General features: G+C 34.6%; 1 long non-coding RNA gene across 1 annotated transcript; it reads left to right on the top strand.

The window, feature by feature from the left end:
• Positions 1 to 3,566: 3,566 nt before the first annotated feature.
• On the top strand, positions 3,567 to 3,899 carry LOC144562750 (uncharacterized). The gene is made up of 3 exons (XR_013514198.1): positions 3,567 to 3,578; positions 3,669 to 3,744; positions 3,845 to 3,899. It is a non-coding gene; the product is annotated as an uncharacterized LOC144562750 (long non-coding RNA).
• Positions 3,900 to 19,694: the final 15,795 nt, after the last annotated feature.

The following is a 19,694-nucleotide window of genomic DNA, read 5'->3' as shown; positions in this document are numbered from 1 at the left end:
TTTCTCATACTTGTTAAAAACCTAATTTTGCTTTAAAGACTTAGTTTAATTCAACTAAATCGCAATCAAACCAACCAATTGAACAAACAAAAACCTCTTTACTTTCTTTTACTTTCTTTTACTAAATTAAATTGTTAGGTTAGACTTAGATATTCCGACTTGTCCCTGTGGAGACGATCCCTAAGCACTACTCGACAAGGTTGTACACTTGCAACCGAATTGAGCGTAAATTAGGATTTATTACTTGTGTTGTAATAATCTACATCAAAGGTATGGACTGCTGAAATATTATAATGTTTATGCAGTTTTTTCTGACAAGTAAAAATTTCATAAAAAAAGATCTTCCATATTTTAAGTCCATACCGAATTTTTATTGTGTTTGCGTTAATATTTTGTTATGGAAGTTCAAATTGATATGCTATGATCTTTAACATGGTTTGGAAAATCGGCCGATTCCGAGTTGACTCGGCCGAGTTAGACCGGAATCGACCGGAGACGATCCGATTTTTCCCGAGTTAACCTAAGCTATATATACTTTATACAGAAAATTGATAAAATTGAGGCTAAATTGAAACAATTAACCGTATTTTTACTCTGTTCTCTTCTTTCGAAAGCAAAATTACATTGTTTCGGTATTCAATCCCATCAATTTTGGTTTTTTAGCAACGATAGGAGAAATGATTTGGGGAAATCGTGACTCAGAACAAAGGAGGAAGTTAAATATTGATTATTTAAATTTGCTGTTAATGAATGTTGTACTATTTAAATCAATATTGATTATGTTATTAAATAAACATCGATTTATTTTAGGGAGCACCTAGCTATCTCCCGTAACAATCCTCCATTTATTTCCCACTCATTAACTACTTGAATAACTACCAACTACCTAGAGGGATCACTGACTATTTGTGGACCATCTAATATTTGAAAGATTTTACAACCGATACGCGCAAGTATTCATCTATAATGCATTATATGATCTGTTGTAACTGTTGTGTTGTAATTAATTATAAATATTATGATGAATTTTATGAATGTTTATTTGAGTGTGTTATGTTGCATGCACATGGTAACTTTTATATGGATTAATTAATTATCACATGTCCATTGCGACGCTACCGAGACTTGAGATAAATACACGATTTATTATTCAGAACACGTTTTATTAGTTGATAGTTAGTTTGACCCATTTCTTTGTAACCTAACCAAGATAATTGATAATGATCTTATAAATTTAGTGTCTAATAAAATATAGTGAATTAATTAGTCAAATCAAAAGAAATTGTTGCATATATATATGATGTGTTGTAATTGTTGTGTTGTAATTGTAAATAAGGAGATTAATTCTATATATGGATATGTTTATTTGTGTTGCATGTATGCACATGGTAACTTTTATGTGAATTAATTGTACAATTAAAAGAAATACAACGAAACATGTTCACATAAGGAGGGATCCACTTACGATTAACATTTGTTTACAATTGTTTACCTATTGCCTAAGAAAAATCAATTTATAAGAAACATGCATCAACAAACATCAACAAATGTTAATTGTAAGTGGATCCCTCCTCATATATTGTTTACCTATATTAATTACATGCATAACTCGTTAACTTTTATGTGGATTAATTGCACAGTTACATAAATTAATTAGTAAATGTTGCTTGAATTGATGTGGATTAACTCGAATTTACATCCCCTTCAATATTGCACAGGGAATCTTTTACAATTAATGGATCTAGACTGTTCGTTTTAACTTGGCACGAATCACAAAGCCCAATCATACTGCTAGTCCGAATCCCAAAGCGATGAGATTTAATTTCAAACCGTAAATGAGGCCCATCCTCTCCGGTATCGGAGAGGAGTTGAATCTGACACTGCTATATATATTTATAAATACAAATAATACGTGCATACTTTTTACATTTATCCACCATATTTATCCGGATACCACCATCGATGGTTGACCATCACTACTAGCCGATGCCATTACAGTTAAAAAAGGAGCTCGGGTTTCAAAAATATATATATCCAACAACAGAGAAGTGTTCTAGCGCACTCTCTAAATTATTATTGGTCGTATCTAGGTAGCTCGCTTTCTCCGTCGTTACTCCGTCTTGACAATAGTACTCATTGCCCGCCACCTCAACAACACCGATCGAGTGCTTTTTGTCGTAAGGTTCCTACAACTGACACTGTCTATATCTTAATTTCTAGAGTTTTCTAGTTTTGGGGGGTTTTAGGATAATATGGTTATAGGGTTTAGTTTTAGATCTTTAGTTTCTTTAAACAATAATTTGTAGTTTTGAAGGTTCCTTACTCTTTGATCTGTAATGTAATTTCAGCAATGTCGGTCCAAGATTATTTGCCACTTAAGAAAAGATTTTATTTTTTTGAAGATTTGCATCCATTCAAGACCTGTTAGGAGGAATGCAAGAAGAACAAGGGATTAGATATTGGCTAGAGTAAAGCCAAATGCCAGCCAAGAAGCTGATTCCCCGAACTGTACTAAGGTAAGGCACCTGATTGAATAAATTTGTTTTTTTTAAATAATTGCTAGATGTACACGAAAGCGACACAATCATATCTACATTGTCAAGACTAGTCTATAGTTGTTTCTGTTACAAGACATATATGGCTATTAGCAATAGCTATTAGGGTAGTTAGTTATAGCTGTAACCATAGAGTTATTTATATGCTGTTATGATGTAAAGTTGATGGCTATATAAACAACTCAAGTGTAATCGATTTAGACTAAATAATGATGAAATACAATTGATTCATTATATTTCATCTCTCTCTGTCTCTATTCTATCATACATGACAGAGGCCTACTGATGGGATTAATGAGACTGCTAGTAAAAGTATTACTGAATTGGTGCTACCGAGGCAGCCTGTACCTGTACAAGAAATACGGGGTCGGGTCCCGCTTGTAAATCAGGAGGCATTGGACGAATTGGGCCTAGAATTCCAACTGCTGCATGATAGATATCTTGCGATGCCACCATTTGAAAGAAGAGCCTTCCGCCTCTCTATTGGGTCGGGAGCTTTACGGGATGAGAGCTTTTAGATAACAGTGGATTTTAAAGATCTCCGTGATTTTATGACTTTCAATGACATTGACGTCTCTATTATTATAAACAGATCTACTATTGGTTTTTACAATCAACTCCTTTATTTCATTCTGACACTGATTGTTTTCAGGTATTGCACGAAACTAATTCCTAATGATACCCAAAATAATGAAACTATTGGTTTCTTGGACCCCAGTCAGCTTAGCGACAAAGCTATTAAATATGCTGGTGAACATTCCCTTTCGTACTTGACCGGTTCCTTGCTAAAGTTGTAGGATAAGAATGTTGTATTCTTGCCGTGCCACAAAGATGGGTAAGCTGCTAATTATACTCATGTTTATTGTCTATTCTTAACAGGATAAGAATCTTATTTTATTACATAAATTGTAGGGAACGTTGGAGGCTTCTTGCTATTATCCCAAGACAAAATGCTGCCTACTTGCTGGACCCGATGCCAAATAACAATGACCAAGAGTTTTACATTGTTCCTGTGTTACAGCAGTAAGCAAAATACATATAATTTAAAATGCAAAGTACTTCCCATTGCCTACTTGTAGGTACGTATCGTATATTGACATTTAATAATTATAGAGCTTTTAAGTCATACATCTCCCGGGAAGGTCGGCACATGCCGGGGAGAAGAGCACTGGAGGTCAGAATGTTTCAGGTAAGAAATATTTTAATCGAGTATTTCCTTGCAACTTATTTGAAGTTGCAATTGCACTACTAATTAGATCTTGTTTTAAACAATACACATTTGATCAGAGCCCCACACAAAGCAATTTATGGGAGTCCGGGTATTATGCAATGAAGAACATGGAGACGCACATTAGAAATTATGCACATTCTTTTCCAAAGGTTTGTCAATCACCTGTTTCTATCATCCTTTCAGAATTAAGTTCTTAATTATACATGTTATTCATATGTTTTCATTTATTCATGTAGTGTCGTCTATCCAAAATGCCGTACAAAGAACACGAATTACATGACATCTGTATCCAATGGTGTAAGTTCTTCTTGGAATTATCATCAGTTTTAATTGTTGTGCAGGTACTTGGCGGTGGGAGGATTTGACAAGTTGTTGTCTGTGGTTTGAAACAGTTATTGTTGTCAGGTTCTTGTATTCAAACACTTAATTAGTTTGCTGTTGGTTTTAATAATTGTGGTAAGAACATTTAGTTTTCTAGTACAATGAACTATTGCTGTATTTATTGGTTGTATGTTTAATAATTTTTGTAAACTCCTTTTAGTTTTTTGGTACGATACAATGAACATTTAGTTTTCTGTATCTTTAATAATTCTTGTAAATTATTTTTAGATATTGCTTGTGACATGGATTGATATATATTATATGTTGGAGTACTTGTGTATGTATATATATTAATTGTTGGTTCAAAGATGGGTATGATGGAATGAGCGCATGCATGTTTATCTTTGCTTTGCTAGCTGTGTTTTGAAAATGGCTAGGCTAGCCTGTAATACTAGAATTGACTTGTAATACTACATCTTTGCTTAGATCACAATATTTTCTAGATTACATAGAAGTGACTTTTGAACCGGGATCAATAACTCAGAATTTAAGCATTTTTATTTTTTTCCAATATCACATAAAGAAATATATTAAATTTTCTTACATCCGCGAAAAATCCGGCCTGAAAAATATTGATCCGGGTTATTTGTTGTAGTCTTTCTAATAAATCAAATTATATTGTATTCAATCTATCTTTAAAGAAATATATTCAACATTTCTAATATTTCAATAGAAAAAATAAAAAAATAAAAAATTATGTTTAAAAAAAATAAAAAAAGGACAAATTTCCAACGGATATGTTGTTTTTTTAAAAAAAAAAAATACAACTTTCTGGTTAACCATTAACCGGATATGTTGTTCTTTAAAGCAAAAATACAACTTTCCGGTTAACCATTAACCGGATATATTGTTTTGAGTCTGGAAATCCATTAACCGGAAATTTGTCACAAATTTGGTTATTGGATAACCGGATTGGGTATTTTTCGAATTTCATTCAAACAGTGGGTAGATTCCATAATTTTATTTTTGTATTGGGTATTTATAAAAATTTCGGGTTGGATTGTAAGGCGAAACCTACTCAGGAGTCATTTGAAATAGAGAAGCTATATAGATTTTTTTAATACAATTTATTTTTAAATAATATATGAAAAATTACAACTTACATAAGAAACATAAAAACTTTAAAAACATATTAATTTTTTAACAATTTTTATAAAGTTTTATAAAAATTTAATTTTTAATAATTTTATTAATAAAAATAATTGTATAATATTCCGTGACAAATAAATGTCTTTATAATATGTACCCGTTGCAACGCATGGGCACGATACTAGTATATATATATAAGGCTCATAGTATTGAATTTATACATATTGCAAAACTTTGTGGTACAGGTGCAAACCTATGTTGTACCTATATTCTCTGTTGTGCTATATTCATGTAAGCACTAGGCCTCTTTGGTGATAATTTGTTCTTGGAGATTTTTTATTATGAAACTGATGTAGGAGTGTATTCAAAATACTGATACCGGATTTTGGTACTTACTATCAGTTTGATATTTGATGGTTTTGAAAAATGTAGGAAAAAAATCTTCATTATAAATATGTATGAGCAGGTTGGGTAGGTTCAGTGGCCTTATAAGAGTAGGTTCAGTAACATTATAACAAGATTCATTCTTAATTGATTGTACAATTGTCAGAAAATACAAACATTCAAATAACAAACATGTAAAGTAAAAAAAGAAGAAGAAAAAATTAAGGAACTTCACTCTGAAGCCAACTTCTCTTCTAATTCAAAACCAGCACTAATCACAGATCTAATCGCCACCCATCACCGCCTGTCTTCTTCCATTTCCAATTATTCAAACTAAAAACTTAAACCAGGAACAAGAAATGGATCTGACTAATTCTCTCCTTCGGAGGCCGTGACAGGCTTACGGCAAAGGATCATGTGCATTGGCGTGAAAATCCCAGTTTCTCCACCATTCGCCAGGTGGCGGGCTGTCTCATACGAGTGTCTCATGGATGCGAGTTTCCTCGTGGTGGGAATGGCCAGGGATGGATGGGGAGAAGTGGAAGGATTGGCCCCACCCCTACTCGTAGATGTCAGTGACAAGGTTGTAGAAGGTGTCAACGAAGGCAGGGACCTTCTCAACAGAGGAGGCGTTTGCGGCAGTCTCTTTGGGCCGGCGAAAGAAGGACCAGTACTGAGTGTACTTGTCTTTGACATTTTCGTGCTTAATGGTGCCCATTTTTAGATCAACGGCTCTCTTTCCCTTAACCTCTGCCGAGCCCATGACAAACACGAGCCCAGTCCAAACCGCCATCAACAACTCCATATCTCTCTCTCTCTCTCTCTCTCTCTCTCTCCATATCTCAAGTGTTAGAGTTTCAAAAGAAGATGCCAGAGACGAAACAAAAATTTATGAAAAAACTTAATTGTATTCTTGACATTATGATTGATAGAGTAAGGTATCTTAGAACAAACCATTGTTTGTATTTCTTGTTCATATGATTGATTGACGATAGTCAATTTGTTGCCTAAAGTCGCATTGCTTATGGTTTATCTAAGTGCTTAGATTGTGTAGCAACCAAATAATAAAAGTGACGAACTTTAAAGAATCCTTGACCAAGGTAATCAGCAAGGAACACTGATTGCATGTGAGGCTAGTATGACGATTGAATGATTTGATCCAGCTAACACAGTTCAACTTGGACTAGCTGCCGGCCGGTCCAATGTCACAGATCGATGCATATAAGTGTTTATATGTCATCGAATTTGACTACATGTGAACATCACTATGGATTCCATGTTTTGTCATTGATGGTTCACGGTGTTATTGTCTTATGTCTAAGACTATGGTATATCTGCTTAGGGCATGTGCATCAGTAGTTCGTGTTCAATGCTCTCTGTAAAAAGGAGCCATAAAGACATATTCTCTATGTACACTACTTACGTTGGTTGATACGCATATGTCAACATGGCTAATATCCCTTATTCACATCCTGGTGTGTGCCGAAAAAGTTATGATATCCTGGTTTGTCATGAACCGAGTCATTAACATCCTGGTTCATGTAAATATAGTCGGGTACACCGATTTTATGCATCATGAATGGATTATTTGCGCTATAGCACTGAGTTTGAATCCCATGCAAGGTTTAGGTAAACTTGGTCCCTTGTAGACCGTTACATTGACATCTTGGTCTACGGGGTTGAGTATCCATGTGCCAAGCTCACCCATCTCAGCTTATCAGCGAAATTTATTATGAAAGGCTGACTAATGGGTCCCATCTATAGGATTAGATTTGGTAACACCTAATTTGTACCCAGAGTAGCAGGCATAAAAGCTAGGGGTACTCAAGTATACATGGCACCATTCAGAGGCTGCAATGTCAACAATTTCTTTGAAAATTCATAACTCTTCATCCATTTTGAGTTAGAATGTATATAATATATCAAAATTCATGGTTTCACATGTAGAATATTACCATGAACTTTAACATGCCATCATCAATTCATCTTGGAGAGCCTTCATGCATTTTGGTATTTTCCAAGTATTTTAAACATTGCTAATTTCCCATTTATTTAAATTAGCAATAATTTAGGGTACAACAATAGCACTTTAGTCCATCCGGTGAACTAAATGATGTCACACTCTAGGAACAAGCTGAATTATTTTAGCCATCATATAAACCTAATTCATAGAGTCAAACTGTTTCTCTAGGACACTAACACTATCATTGTCACCCTAATTGCGTAAACATCAAGCAAATTAGGGTTACATTTGTGACAGGTGTTGCACCAAAGAAGTATAGTACAAAGTTTCAGTACAATAAACTGTACCTTTTTAACCTTGACTTTACTTCTGATTCAAACTGCAAGTGCACAGTTCTATCGTGTAGTATAATCAGGTATCAATCCTGAGGACGGTTCAAGTCTAAACTGGACTCTAGTTAATTTAATTAAAGACTAGAACTTGGAAAAGGTTGGTTTTGGTATTTAAGTTTCTTAAACAATTCAAATAGTATTAATTAAATGCAAGAAAGTAAATCAATTTGGTTTTAATCGATAATAAAAAGGCGTTTCTAGGGTTGTGACTTCATCTCAGTTCTGCCTCAAGGAACCTGGTCCGATAGTGTCCCATGCAGGCCATATCTAGTGTACGCAGGCCATATACTATCGTACGCAGTCCGCGTGGCCCTCAAGTGAATGCAGCAGTTACTGTTTCTTTGTATTGTTTCTTTGTGTAGGGTTCTACTGATCAGACCTAATGTTCCTAAACCTCAACTGTCGTTTATTGGTTCATTAATTTGGTATGGAATTGCAATATATGCCCTCATTGGGTTCTAGACCTCAACTCTCGTATAGTGGTCTAAATTACCTAGTTGCTTGTTTGGTATACTAAAATTAACCTCGTATCTGTCAATATGAGGAAATGTTCACCTTTCGGCTACTACTTGGTTTCACCTTTCGGATCACTAATCATACCTCATGTACTTAGTTTGATTGAGAGATAGTAAGGGTTGAAATGCACTCTAGATGTGATCATTCATCTAGTGGTAAGCCAATAAAAATCAAACAATTTAATCTAAGCAATTAAAATCAAACATAATCAAGCAAACACAAATTTCAACACAAAAATCTAATAACTAACATGCAAAACAAAACATTTGATTACATCACAACCCTAGAAACTAAGAGATCTACTCAGACATAGTTCTAAAACAAACAAATAAAAAAGGAAAGAATAAATCATGATAAAACCCGAAGAACGAAGAAGATCCGTGAAGAAACTTGCATTTTTCGCTTCTCGACTTTGTCTCCAAGCTAGCCATCAAGTCCAAACCCTAGAATTCTCTCCTTAGATCCCGAAAATGCAGAATGCCTTCTCTGTAGCAAGAAATCTCGTGTTATATCCTTTCTGGCTGACCTTCCTTCAATTGGCCTCTATTTCTAATTCTGTTATGCTTTCGGAAAAGGCTGACGTGACTCGCGTTGGATGTTTGAAATTTTGTAACTAGAGGCGCGAAATGAAAAAAAATATATATGCACCATTAGGATCGGTTAATTTGAAACAACCGATCCTATTAGTATCAGGATCGGTTATTTTAGATACCCGATCTTAATTTGAAAATTTTGTAACTAGAGCGAAATGAAAAAGAAAAATATATCCACCATTAGGATCGGTTAATTTGAAAAAAATGATCCTAATAGTATCAAGATCGGTTATTTTAGATACCCGATCTTAATTTGAAATTTTGTAACCAGAGGCGCAAAATGAAAAAAAATATATGCACCATTAGGATTGGTTAATTAGAAAAAAAATCGATCCTAAAAACAATCAGGATCGGTTATTTTAGAAGCTCGGTCCTAATAGTATTAAGATCGGTTGTTTATTTAATCGATCCTAATGGACATTATTAGGATCGGTTATATAAATAACTAATCCTAAAAAAATTCAAGATCCCCTATTCTAAAAAATCGATCCTAATAACGAACAATCAGGATCGGGTTATTGTAAATAACCGATCCTGATTCTTTAGTATCGATTTTTTTATTGTTAACCGATCCTAATAGTGTCTATTAGGATTGGTTTTTTATGAAGCCCGATCCAAATAGGTATCAGTATCGGTTTTTTAAGAAGCCCGATCCAGATGAGCCGATCCAGATTAGTGTTTCTCCACTAGTGCAAACTAGATATTTTCTCTAAATTTTAATAGCATATAATATTAATTTAGTAAAAATTCTTATAATATATTATATGTGTTTATAAAAAATATTGTATATTAAATACGAGTCGTTACACCAATTCAAACTCGGCAATTTTCCTCCATAAATAAATATATATTTCGAAACAACTCAAATTGGTAAACAAGATGTAGGATATTGGGTCCTATTCTGAAATGAGTTAGTTGACGGATTTTGAAATGAGTTAGTTGAATTAGTGTTAGTTTTTGAGGAATAGTATGCGGAAGAATGATGAATCTAATTGAATTTCATTAATCTAATCTCACTAGTGGAAAAACAGGAATCAGGATCGGCCTATCTGGATCGGTTAGATAAGAAAACCGATCCTAATAAGTATCTGGATCAGTTATCACAAAACAACCGATCCTAAAAACCTATTCAGATCGGTTTTTTGTTATAACCGATCTTAATTTATGAACTATTAGGATCGGTTTTCGTAAAAACTGATCCTGATAGTATCAGGATCGGTTCTAATAAAAAACCGATCCTAATAGTTCAATCATTTGGATCGGTTGTCATTCAAAACTGATCCTGATACTATCAAGATCAGTTTTTTATTAGAACCGATCCTGATACTATCAGGATCAGTTTTTACGAAAACCGATCCTGATACTATCAGGATCGGTTATTCTCAAACAAAACCGATCCAGATAGTATCTGGATCGGTTTTTATCAATAAAACCGATCCATATTTTTAAGTTACATATTTTTCAAACTATTCATACACTATCAAGATCAGTTTTTATGAAAACCGATCCAGATAGTATCAGGATCGGTTTTATGTTTAGAATAACTGATCCTGATAGTATCCGGATCGGTTTTATTACTAACAACCGATCCTAATAGTGCATATAATACTGAATTCAGACTAATTTTTGTCAGATAGTCGTCTCTCTTCCTAGGTCTCGCCCCTCTTAAAGAGCGCAACAGCTATTTCGCCCTGCATTAATTCAGCTATCTCAGCTCTCTTTTCTTAGGTAGATTTGATCATCTCTCTTCTCTAATTTGATATTAATGGAGCACCATTTATTGGCTATATATGATTCGGTTTTCATACCCTAAACCCTAAATCCTATACAAGTGAGTTATGATCCCCGGCCGTTCAAAATCTATACCTTATAAGTGTTGATCTAGCTCTTTTATTCGTTCCACAAGCTTTTAAGTTTGAATACCTCTTCTCATTTCAAGTTTTTCTTTAAATTTGGAGATTTCGATGCACATGCATATATATGCTATATATGCTATATGGAGTAAGGCTTGGGTGCTATGGATAGCATAGAGGGCCACCGTGCTACGGCTCAATATTTGAGTTTTCAAAATTCAAACGGTCAATCCGAACCGTTCATCTTGTTCTCCATATTAATATGTGTTTGGAGACCAAATTTTACATTTTTTGGAAATTTTTTACTATTTTATTAGCTAGGTAGAAAATCACTTGATCTAAAAAATTCTGCACCATTAAGATATTTGATTTTCTACCTATCTAAAAAAATAGTAAAAAAATTTAAAAAAATGTAAAATTTGGTCTCCAAACACATATTAATATGAAGAACAAGATGAACGGTTCGGATCGACCGTTTGGATTTTAAAAACTCGAATAGTGAGCCGTAGCACGGTGGCCCTCTATGCTATCCATAGCACCCAAGCCTTACTCATGCTAAATGTGTAATTTATGAGCAAATATATTGTATATATGACCTACATATTATTTATATGTGGAGATTTTCTTTATAAGTTTGAATACGTACCTTTTCTTATTTCAAGATTTGCATGCACACGCTTTTGAGTTTGCTATATATATATGCTATTTGAGCATTTTTTTTATTTCAACTTGTATATATGCATGATATATAGCATATATGTTATATATGTGCATCTCTTAATTAGGTTCTGATTTTCCGGTTTAATTATGTAGATTGGGTATTATTGAGAGATTTGGTGCAGCGATCTTAATCTCACTCGATCCGGCATCCCAAAAAAAGTTGTAAGTACTACAACTTAACCTAGAACTCATGTTTAATTAGTTTTGTGCATTAATGTGTTTTTTTGGTAAGAGTGTACAACTAGAGTACGTACATAGATCGATGTATTTATATTAGCTTAGGTATGTAGCTAGAGTATTGTCTTACGAGCCACAACTGCATGATTAATGCCTTTAGGTCATGATACCCGTTCAAAATTAATCCATTAGGGATTAATTTTGAATAGTCCCCATTTTGGGACTGCTCTGTGAATACTTTGTCTCCTTTAGGATGTGGTCACATGTTAGTCGTGTTTTGGCATTTAAGAAAATTTCGGCAGCATTTCCCCTTAGTTCCCCGAGTATTCGGGGAACTAAGGGGAAATGCTGCCGAAATTTTCTTAAATGCCAAAACACGACTAACATGTGGTCACTACTGAGACAAAGTATTCACAGAGTGGGATAGGATGGTAACCCGGCCCCATGTAAGCCATATTGTGAACAGAATTGAGTACCCCAACCTTTTTCTTAATTAATTGGATTTTATTATAATTGCAGATGGACCGCAGTTGGATGTACGAAGCATCACGTCTATCTGATGAATATAATACAGGTGTCGAGGAATTTATCAAAGTTGCTATGGAAGATATGGCGAGCAAGGGGAGTAAACTGATGTCGTGTCCTTGTCGGGATTGTAACAATGGTCAAAAATTTTCCAACCCGAACCAAGTGAGGAACCATTTAATCCGTCGTGGATTCAAGCAAGGATATAAGTGTTGGTTATGTCACGGTGAGAGTTTGTCAACCGACATAGGTACTGGTACTGAGCATCAGGAATACCATACCGGTGATAACGACGGGAATAATCTCCGTGGATTGGAAACCGACATAGGCACTCGTACCCAGCATCAGGAATACCATACCGAAGAAAATGATGATATGGTGGTAGATAGATGTGATAATTTTGATCAAATGTTACGTGATTTAGAAGAGGATTTTGATAATGATAAGCAGTATTGTTTATTTGAGAATTTGTACGAAGATTCTAATAAGGAATTGTATCCTGGTTGTTCGAAATTTTCAAAATTGAAAGGTGTATTAAAATTATATAACCTTAAAGCATCTAACGGTTGGAGTGATAGAAGTTTTACTGAGTTATTACAAATTTTGAAAGAAATGCTTCCGGATGGAAACGAGATACCACCTAATATTTATGAAGCGAAGAAAATATTGTGCCCAGTGGATTTGAAAGTTCAAAGAATACACGCTTGTCCAAATGATTGTATATTATATCGAAATGAGTATGAAGACCTTCACGAGTGTCCAAAATGTGGTGCATCACGTTACAAACCAAAGCAGATTGCCAGTGATAAAAGTGATGACTGTAAACCGAATAATGGACCTCCTGCAAAAGCATTGTGGTACCTCCCCGTAAAACCGAGATTCAAACGTTTGTTCCCAAATGCTAAAGATGCGAAATTAGTGCGTTGGTATGCCGAAAACCGGAAGAAAGATGGGAAATTACGACACCCCGCTGATTCTCCTCAGTGGAGAAATATTGACAGAGAGTTTCTCGAATTCGGACGTTACTCTAGAAATCTAAGGCTTGGGCTGAGTGCAGATGGAATAAATCCGCATAGTAGCATGAGTAGCAAGCATAGCAGTTGGCCGGTTCTATTGTGCATTTATAATCTTCCGCCTTGGTTATGTATGAAGCGCAAATACATCATGTTGACCTTGCTCATATCAGGACCCAAACAGCCCGGGAACGACATAGATGTGTATCTAGCGCCATTGATTGAGGATTTAAAAGAATTATGGCAACCCGGAGTGCAAATATTTGATGCATACAGCAAGGAGAAATTCACTTTACGGGCCATGCTTTTCTGCACCATTAATGATTTTCCGGCTTATGGAAATTTGTCGGGTTACAGTGTCAAAGGAGAGAAAGCGTGCCCTGTTTGCCTGGACGATACAGTCGATGTGTGGCTACCTAACTCCTCTAAGAACGTGTACATGGGTCATCGTAGATTTCTTCCTGCCAATCACGCACACCGAAAGAGAAAGAAAGAATTCAACGGAAAGACGGAGAATACCAGAGCAAATTATCCGTTGACCGGTAAGCAAGTTTATTCGCGAGTGAAAGATTTAAAAGTTCAATTGGGTAAATTTAAAAAGAAGGTGGTGAGAAAGAAAGGGGCTCCGAAAATTAGTTGGAAGAAGAGGTCCATATTCTGGGATTTACCATACTGGCAGCACTTAGATGTTCGACACTGTATCGATATCATGCATGTAGTTAAAAATGTGTGTGATAGCCTGGTTGGAACATTATTGAATATTCCGGGTAAGACTAAGGACGGTATCAATGCTCGGAAAGACATGCAATTCTTGAACATACGGTCGGATCTACAACCAATAGAGAAAGAAAGAGACAATGGAAAAACCTGTACATATTTAAAACCCGCAATGCATACGCTGTCGAAAGCAGAGAAAAAAAGCTTATTGGAATGCCTTCATAGTGTCAAAGTTCCATCTGGATATTCTTCGAATTTTAAAAACCTAGTTTCACTGGAAGATTTAAAATTGACAGGAATGAAGTCTCACGACTGTCATGTTTTAATGACACAGCTTCTTCCTGTTGCAATTCGGGGCATATTGCCAAAGTGTGTTAGGCAGACCATCACGAAACTTTGCTTTTTCTTTAACGCCATATGTTGCAAAGTAAATGATCTTGATACTCTAGATGCTCTGCACAAGGAGGTTGTTGTCACTCTTTGTCATCTTGAAATGTATTTTCCGCCGTCCTTTTTTGATATCATGGTTCATTTAATTGTTCACCTAATTAGAGAAATTAAGATGTGTGGACCTGTCTTCTTGCGGTACATGTATCCGTTCGAGAGATACATGGGCTTGTTAAAGTCTTATGTGAGGAATCGATATCGGCCTGAGGGCAGCATTGTAAGAGCTTATGCTGCCGAAGAGGTTATTGAGTTTTGCACGAATTATATGACCGATGTCAAAGCTATCGGCATCCCTAAATCTCGGCACGAGGGTAGACTTCACGGGGTAGGCACAATCGGTGCAAAATTATTCGAGCCCGATAGGACAACGATGTCACTAGCACATTTCCATGTCTTGCAACACCTCACTGACGTTCATCCTTTTTGGGACGAGCATGTGACTCTCTTGCGGCAACAGAATCCCAAGAAATCCGACAAGTGGTTAATCGGCGAACACAACAAAAAGTTTGAAGGATGGTTTACACGTAGAGTCATGCAATCTCCAGAGGGAGAAAACATTAAAGAAACTGTCAAATTGTTGGCGCTTGGTCCAGTCCATGTCGTTAGGACCTTCCAAGGATATGATATCAACGGGTACACATTTTACACAAGAAATCAAGATTCAAAGAGTACCGTGCAAAACAGTGGAGTGACGTTAGTAGCCGTTTCAAGTGATTTGTCAGATCCTAAAGGTGTCGGACCATCGCATGCATCAATGTCATATTACGGGTTTGTTGAAGAAATTTGGGAGCTAGATTACAGAAAATTTAACATCCCGTTATTTTTGTGTAAATGGGTCGATAACCGTAGGGGGGTTAAAGTCGACGAAGATGGTTTCATTTTGGTGGATTTCAGTAAGGCTGGATACAAGAATGATCCATTTATACTTGCAAGACAAGCCACGCAAGTGTTTTACGTAACTGATCCGGCCGATCGTTCAAGACATGTTGTCCTCTCTGGTAAAAGACGTATCGTCGGGATTGATAATGTGGAAGACGAAGAAGCGTACGATCATTTTGATGAGATACCACCGTTTTCCACTGGCATGACATCTTTACCAACCGGTGAGGAGAACGAAACAAGTCACACGCGCAACGATCATAATGAAGGAGAATGGATTGAAGAAGTTCCCACTGGCAACAATCCCTAGAAGCTTATTGGTATGTCCAAATATAAAAATATAAAAAGCTTTACGTGTTAATATTTTTAATATTGCTGACTTAAGGAATTCTTCTTTTTTTTCAGGATGCATTGAAACAGTAGACAATGAGAAGCATATAAGTTAATTTTCAATTTATGTAACTTATTTCTTTTCATGTTATATGTAAATTTGTAATTTGTAATTAAATTTGTAATTAATTTTTCTTTTATTTCATTTATAATTAATTTTTAAGTTATTATATAAAAGAATTAGTTATTTTCTAAAACAACTTGTAAGATTATATACTAATATAATTTACTAAAATAATTTATCAAATATCATACACATACATATTTCCAAAAAAATTATTAAAAAAATATATAAGAAATTGCTTGAAAAATCTTAACATTTTAATCATTCTTATGTAATTTACCTTTACAAAATTTATAAGACATGTTATTTCATAAATAAAAATAAATTCTTTCATAAGAAATGTCATTTACAAAATTTATAAAAAAAAAAAAAATAACCAATCAGGATCGGTTTTCTTGTGAAAACCGATCCAGATACCTATCTGGATCGGTTTTGAACATGAAAACCGATCCAGATAAGAATCTGGATCGGTTCTGACAAGGAAACCGATCCTGATGTGTGTTTTTAAAAAAAATTTAAATATGTATTGTCTAAAATTAAAATAACTCTGTTTTGTTTTTGTTGTATATTATTTTAATCTGCTATTCCAATTAAAACCCTTCAACTAGGTTACATGTGAGAAATTTTTTGTCAAATTATATAATCTTTGAATTTATTTCAACTTTATTTATAAATGTAATTGATAACCTTAACATTTTAATCATTCTTATGTAATTTACCTTTACAAAATTTATAAGACATGTTATTTCATAAATAAAAATAAATTCTTTCATAAGAAATGTCATTTACAAAATTTATAAAAAAAAAAAAATAACCAATCAGGATCGGTTTTCTTGTGAAAACCGACCCAGATACCTATCTGGATCGGTTTTGAACATGAAAACCGATCCAGATAAGAATCTGGATCGGTTCTGACAAGGAAACCGATCCTGATGTGTGTTTTTAAAAAAAATTTAAATATGTATTGTCTAAAATTAAAATAACTCTGTTTTGTTTTTGTTGTATATTATTTTAATCTGCTATTCCAATTAAAACCCTTCAACTAGGTTACATGTGAGAAAATTTTTGTCAAATTATATAATCTTTGAATTTATTTCAACTTTATTTATAAATGTAGTTGACAACCTTAACATTTTAATCATTCTTATGTAATTTACCTTTACAAAATTTATAAGAAATGTTATTTCATAAATAAAAATAAATTCTTTCATAACAAATGTCATTTACAAAATTTATAAAAAAAAAAAATAACCAATCAGGATCGGTTTTCTTGTGAAAACCGATCCAGATACCTATCTGGATCAGTTTTGAACATGAAAACCGATCCAGATGCTTATCTGGATCGGTTCTGACAAGGAAACCGATCTTGATATATTAATTTGAGTTTCGCGCTTCTGATTACTTAGCCAAATTTTTGAGTTTTCAAAAACATAACTCTTTCTCTCTTACTCTCTCTCTTTCTCTCTTTCTCTCTTTCTCTCCTTCCTCCTTGCCGCCGAACCCTGGCCGTTGCGCCGAACCCAGCCGCCGCCGCCGAACCCAGCCGCTGCCGTCGCCATTGAGGTCGTGGGCCGAGCCGCTGCCCCTCCGTTCCCTTCCCCTCCGCTGCCCCTCCTGCCCCTCCGTCGCCTCTTAACCCTAGCCGCCGTGGGGCCCTCTTCTCTCTATTCGGACCATCTCTCTTTTATCGGGTAACTCTCTTACTCATCTTGATCGATTTGTGCTTGATTGTGTTTATTGTAGTATTCGATTTCTTGAGCTCGGGTTGTTGATTTTCCCGACTCAAGTGAATTACTAAATTGTTGGGTTTTCAATTCGGTTTCTAGTGATACTATGAATTCAAATTGATTTTATTCCCTTTATATTGCTTCTAATGATAGCCATTTTTTTAAGATGTTTCAATCAATTCTAAAATTGTATGTTACAAAAAAAATCATCGGACGGTTCAAATGAGAAGCCTCTAATTAATTCAAAGCATTAAGAAAATGAAATTTGCAAATTTATATTATTCCTTTCAATAGGAGCAATTTCCTATAAATTAAATAGATTAGGAGATGATAAGTTTGATCTTGTTGGTAGAATCAATTTCGTTATAAATTCTATAAATTTATGAATAAGTATTACTTAATTAAAATCTGAAAATTTATTTCTCTAAAGATAATAAAATCCATAATTATTCTCTTTTTTTGTATTTATTCAATTGCAATCATAATAGAAATTGGAATATGATGTATATATACTTTTGTAGTTGATTACTTCAAATAGAAATTGCCTAAACTCACTAATTGTGTTAGTATAATAATTTCATATTCGGTTTGTTTATTGGAATAAAACAAATAAACTATTTTGGTTGTGTTAGTATAATAATTTCATCTTTTAATTTGTTTTGGTTGGTTTAATGCATATATAGGTAATCTGGTTTAGGTATATAGGTTTAATGTTTGTTCAAATTGTTTCTTTCTTTTAATTTTTAGGTAATCTGGTTTAGGTATATAGGTTTAATGTTTGTTCAAATTGTTTCTTTCTTTTAATTTTTTTTTAATGATGAACTGTTTTTTTTTTTTAAAAGATGGGTCTGAGGTTTGTGAAGCTCCAATTTGGCTTAATAATTTGTCTCTCTAAGTTGGTGAAAATATGGTTTAAGTTGGTGAAAATATTGTCACACTTAATTGTTAACTATTAAGATCATGGTAAAAATATGCTTTAACTTTTATGCTGATTTCACTTAGGTCAGATTTTTATGTGGGGTTGGATTTATGGTGATGAATATCATATCAAAGAGACCTAACAAGCGTTACAATTTGTAATACTTATTACTTTTTTTGAAAAAGAACAGATATGGGAGGTGACGGTGAGCCATCCGCGGATAAGAAACGAGGAAGAGGGCCTAACAAAATTAAGGAGAAGTTTAACGAGAAAGGCAAAACGCTGGAACTTGACAAATTTTATAGGCCGGTGGTTACTCGAGATACAACGAGTTTTCCAACGGAATTTGGAATACTGGTAAGAAGGAATATTCCTATAAGGTTCCATCGATGGAAAGATGTTCCGGATGAGTACAAGCAAAAAATCTGGGAAATACTTAAGGTAAATAACATGGTACTAATTTCATTAAAAAATATTTGATTAGTTTAGCTCTAAATTTTGATTTATATGTGTAACTAAGGTGAACTGGGGCATAGCCGAAGACGAAAATGTGAGGAGATATTATTATCAAAGAATGGCTACTTGTCACCGGAAGTTTAGAACCGATTTGACTAAATTGTGGCGCGAGGGTGAGACGCCCGATTTTGATAAGCTTCAGATTGAAGAACAAGACTGGGAAGAATTTGTCGAGTATCGAATGACGCTGGATTTTGATGTATGTTTATTTCTATGTACCACCTACCTTATCTCTAATATAGAATTCATTTTTTTTTTATAATTAAGGCAAATTGTTTATTTGTTCAAATTGAAGGTTGCTAGCCAGATTGGGACGGAGAATCAGACACAGAACAAGTATCCACATTTCTTGGGATCTAGAGGTTACAATGGTGAGGATTTTCAGAATAGACTTAAAATTGCTATGCAGGCGATTGTAGACGAGAAAGCATCTAGTGACCCGTCTTCTCAAGGGTCAACTAGTACTGTATTGACACCGGACGAGTTGGTTGATTTATCGATTGAGCATAGGCACGTCACATGGAAATTAGCAAGGCAGAAGCTCTCAGACGAGACCAACGAACGCTTTTATCCAGAAACATACTTACCGATCATCAACAGAATTGTGAGTATTTAGATATTATTGTTCATTGAAATTCAGCTT

This window comes from Carex rostrata, chromosome 12, assembly GCF_964058835.1.
Source record: "Carex rostrata chromosome 12, lpCarRost1.2, whole genome shotgun sequence".
NCBI classification, from domain to species: Eukaryota; Viridiplantae; Streptophyta; class Magnoliopsida; order Poales; family Cyperaceae; genus Carex; species Carex rostrata.
The sequence above is the reverse complement of the archived record's forward strand: the minus strand, read 5'-3'. Positions and strand labels throughout refer to the sequence as shown.